Here is a 4870-nt window from a genome sequence, read left to right on the forward strand (position 1 = left end):
TGAATGTACAAATGTGCTTTACACAATTGATGTATGTATGGGTTGTGATAAGAGTTATATGAGTCCCTAATAAAACTATTAAAAATGAATAAATAAATGTCATTGTCAGCAAAAAAAAAAAGATCAATATTCTAGGCATTAAGTAGCCTAAATGAACTGGTGTAGGTAGTTTTGGATCAGAAAATCATAAGATTTACTATTCCAAGAATGGAATGAATGTCAAGATGAATATCATTGCATTCACGGACAAAAAGACATTTCAGAACCTATCTTGCAGTACCACTCTATTAGTGGTAGGATTATATCTCTCCACATACAAGACCATTCAATCAGTAAAATTCCTATTAAAACTATCTACTAACCACCAAAGATAGCGATGCAGAAATTGAAGAATTCTACCAAGCTCTTTAGCTTGAAATTGATCAAACACACAATCAAGATGCATTGATAATTATTGGTCATCAGGATGTAAGAGTTGGAAATAAAGAGTAGATGTTAGAAAATATGAATTTGGTGAGAAACGAAGCTAGAGATTGCATGAAAGAATTTTACAAAACTCATGATTTGCTTATAGCTTATAGTTTAAAAGCTTATAGCTTTTAAACAACATAAAAGGCAACACTACAAGTAGACTTCTCCAGTTGAAATATATAGAAATCAAACTTACCACAGCTGTAGTAAGAGACAACGGACAAGTTCAATATCAGCAGCTAAGCCTAGATCAGGAGCTGACTCTGGGACAGAGCATTGATTGTTCATATCAAGTTCAGAAGAAAGTTGAATAAAATTAAAACAAGTCCACAAGAGCCAATTTATAACCTTGAGTCTATCGCACCTAAATTTTTAGAACATCTCAAGAACAGATTTGGCACATCGAAATCTAATGAAATCTGATGAGCTGTGGGATTAATCAAGACCATCTTTCTTAGAGAAAGCAAAACATCACTAAAAAGACAAGGGGAAAAAAAGAAAAGATCAAAGTAGAAATCAGAAGACTCACTGAAACTTGCTCTTAACTGAAGAATAAGTAAGGCAACAGAAAGAAATGATGACGTCGAAGAGCTGAACAAATCATTTCAAAGGGAAACTCAAGAAGACAAAGGAAGATATTTTAATTAAATGTATAAAGGTGCAAAGTTAAGCCAAAAAAGAAGAAAACACTCAATAGATCTTAAACCGAGTAAAAATTCTAGCCTCAAGTGCAATACTACAAGATTCCATGGGCAAAATATTGAATGGTGCAGGAAGCATCAAAAGAAGATAAAATAAGACATACAGCTATTGTTCCAAAACAAAGTAGTTGACATTTCAATTATTTCAGGATGTAGCAGATGAGCAAGAACCAATGGTGCTGAAGGAGGAAGTTCAAGCTGCACTGAAAGCATTAGCTAAAAATACATGTCACCAGGAACTGATGGGCTTCCAACTGAAATGTTTCCACAACCTGAAACATTCACTCATCTATGCCAGGAAATTTGGCAGACAGCTACTCAGCTAACTGGAAGGTATCCATATTTTTACCCATAACAAAGAAAAATTACCCCCCCATTGACAAATTACAGAACAATAATATCGATCTTACGTTCAAATAAGTTTTTTTTTCTAAATATCGTACATTTACAGGGAGCTACCAGAGGTTCAGGCCAGATTCAGAAGAGGACATGGAACAAGAGACACCATTGCTGATGTCACATGTAACTTGACTGAAAGCAGAGAATACGAGAAAAATGTTAACTGTGTTTTGTTGATTATGCCAAGGCATTCGACTGTGAGGATCATAACAAACTGTGGATAGCCTTGGGAAGAATGGGAATTTCAGAACATTACATTGTCCTTATGTGGAACCTGTATGTAAATCAAGAGGCAGTTGTGGGAACATAACCAGGGAAACCTGCCTGGTTTAAAGTCAGGAAGGTGTGTGTTAGGGGTGTAGTCTCAGTCTCTCTGCTGAGCAGATCATCAGAGCATCTGGATTACACAGGTGAAGAAGAACACAGGGTTGGGATTGGAGGAAGGCTTAGCAACTGCAACAGGCAGCTGATGCACCCTTGCTTGATGAAAGTGAAGAGGCCTGAAGTACTTGCTGGATTACAACTCGGTGTAAAGAAAACCAAAATCCTCACCACTGGGTCCATGGGTAACGTGATAAATGGACAAAAGATTAAAGTTGTCAAGGATTTCATCTTTCTTGGATTTGCAATCAATGCTCTGGAAGCACCAGCCAGGGATCGAAAGACACAGTGCCTTGGATATGCATCTGCTGTACAAGATCTCTTTAACGTGTTGACAAGCAAGGTGGTCATTTTGAAGCCAAAGGTGGTGCACCTAACTCAAGCCAAGCCATTTTCTATTATCTCATGTATATGTGAAAATTGGACCTTGAATAAACAAGCCCAAAGAGAAATGCATTTATTTGAACTATAGTACTGGTGAAGAATCTTGAAAAAGGACCAACAGCTCTGTCTTAGAGGAAGTACAGCCAGAATAATCCTTAGAGGCTGGGGGTCAGACTTTGTCTCATGAACTTTGTACATGTTTTCAAGAGAGATCAGTCCCTAGAAAAGGGTACCTTGCTTGCTGGAAGGGCAGTGAAAGATGAAGGCCCTCAATGAGAGGGATTGACACAGTGGCTGCAACAATGAGCTCAAACATAAAAACAGATACTTGGATGCCACACGACCAGGTAGTATTTAGTTCTGTTGTATATAGGATTGCCATGAGTCCAAACCAACTGGAGGGTAGCTAACAACAAGAAAATGATTAACACCAAGGAAACACTATGGCACAATTCTATTCTGTCACAAGGGGACACTGTATGTCAGAATCAATTTGATGCCCCCCAACAATCACAGCCTGGTAGGCTTCACCTTAGTTTGAGTCCTTTCTGATTTTGTAGAGACATAAACTTCTTTCATAACTTAGGGTCAGCCTTTTGGATTCTTAGTGTAGGAGAGAGTTTCTTAAAGAGTCCAATTAGAGCAACAAGACTGTTCTAAATTGACCTTAAATCTCCCAGAAGATGAGTGGTCCTACTGTCAGTATTCATTTCTCAGCATTTGGCTTACTTTACAGCAAGCAGTACATGAAAACTAAAAGAATTTGATTGTGTACCGAATGGAATTAGAGTTTTGTTCAGGTCTTGGTCTGAGACAATGCTGTGTGGGCTATCAGAACTATGGGTGCAGAAAGGGTGCAAAGGCCATGGCTGTCCTCCTCCAGTTACACGGCAGAGAAAGCGCAGTCAATTGCATAGATTCCTAAGGATGATTTCTAGGAGACAAATATCAGACATGCCTCCACTCTCCAACTTTCTGTACCCTATTCTGGCACAAATCATCCCCATTTCTTTGCTTGGTTCAATACTCCATAACAACGTCCACATAGTTCTTAGATAACACCGTTATCAGGTGTATGAGGGAAGTTAGCAGGTTCCTAGTCAGGAACAATAATGTTAAGGTTACATCGATTTCTGTATGCCAATGTCACCTTTTGGTGAGCATTCACATGAGACACAGATATCTTCACATATCTTCCAAAGGGCCATTTAGATAAGTCTGTCCACAAAACTTTCCCCACAGATTCTTTACCCAAACTTTCTAATCACAAATCACAGTCCTTTCAATTCTCTGACCATCCAGCCAGACTAGTGGCCATAGCAAATGAATAAATGTACAAATAATATACCTGGCCATGTATCATTTCAAGTAAAATGAACAACAAAGTGTGTTCTTTGCTGTTCTCCCCTCTGAGAGGATTCTTCTACTTGTAGCTATCAAGTAAAATTTGCATGTTTTATTTCTCCTGAAGATACCATGACTGAATAGCCAATGCCATAAGTAATTAGGAGTTAGACTATTGTGGCCACCACTCTGTCTCTGCTGTCCATTACCTTAACTATGTCCACCTTGCATTTGTCATGTAAGGCCATTTAGCCTTTACCCCCGTGGTAGCCAACCTGCAATTATAGTGAGTATCTTCATTCAATTAAAGTAGCTACCCCTGTCAACATTGGCTTACATAAAATTCCAATTGCAGCAGCATGCTATGATGCTGAGACTCCCTTCACAATTTGTTCTTCACTGCTGTGGAAAAAGGTTTGCCATCTGAGTGTTCCATTTGTGGATCAGTGGACATAGTCTGATAACATCAGCCAAACATGCAATGCATTTGACTCAAGCAATGTCCTAAGCAACTCTTCAGGTCCCTCTCTTGGTGATATCTCAGATAAAGAGTCCTTAAGTACAATAGAATTAGTCCCATCAGGTGGTGGTGGAAGTACCAAGAACATTGAGCAGTAAAAGAGCAATCTCTTCAAATGGGGAGTAAAAGTGTGAATCTGTTACTTTCACTGCCCTCAAGTCAATGCCAGCTCACAGCTACCCTTTGAAAGAGGGTAGAACTGCCCCTTTTGATTTTCCAAGACTATAACTGTTCGTAAGAATGTAACGCCTTGTCTTTCTCCTGAGGACTGACTGGTAGTTTTGAACTGTTGACCTTGAAGAGCACAGTCCAATCCATAACCGCCATGCCACCAGGGCTCCTGTTAGGAGTGATTTTTAAAATGAAGAGATGGAATATCAACAATTTTCTAATTATCTGCCCATATTTCCCCAAATTAAGTTTTAAGACTCCATATCTTCCAACCATAGCACTTTAACTTCAGACACCATTTGAGGTTGAGAATTCTTGTAATTCAGCAACTCTTACGATAAGATTCATAAGGTTTTAGGCAATGTCATATTTCTTTCCGAGTACAAGGGGTAACTTTCGAGTCTTGCATGGGGCACTTGAGCTATGAGTCCCACCCTCAGAGCTCATTCTTTTCTTTCACCACTCTGTCTATTGGAAAGTAGGACCAATCAACTAATGC

At 39.0% G+C, this 4870-nt stretch overlaps 1 protein-coding gene across 1 annotated transcript in view; it reads left to right on the plus strand.

Annotated features, from left to right (window-relative positions):
• The window catches only part of LOC101650333 (N-deacetylase and N-sulfotransferase 4), a 356545-nt gene that overhangs the window by 309922 nt on the left and 41753 nt on the right, over nucleotides 1-4870 (plus strand). The window lies entirely within an intron of this gene.

This window comes from Echinops telfairi, unplaced genomic scaffold (genome assembly GCF_000313985.2).
Source record: "Echinops telfairi isolate 266 unplaced genomic scaffold, ASM31398v2 ScPeMD7_7468;HRSCAF=8506_0, whole genome shotgun sequence".
NCBI classification, from domain to species: Eukaryota; Metazoa; Chordata; class Mammalia; order Afrosoricida; family Tenrecidae; genus Echinops; species Echinops telfairi.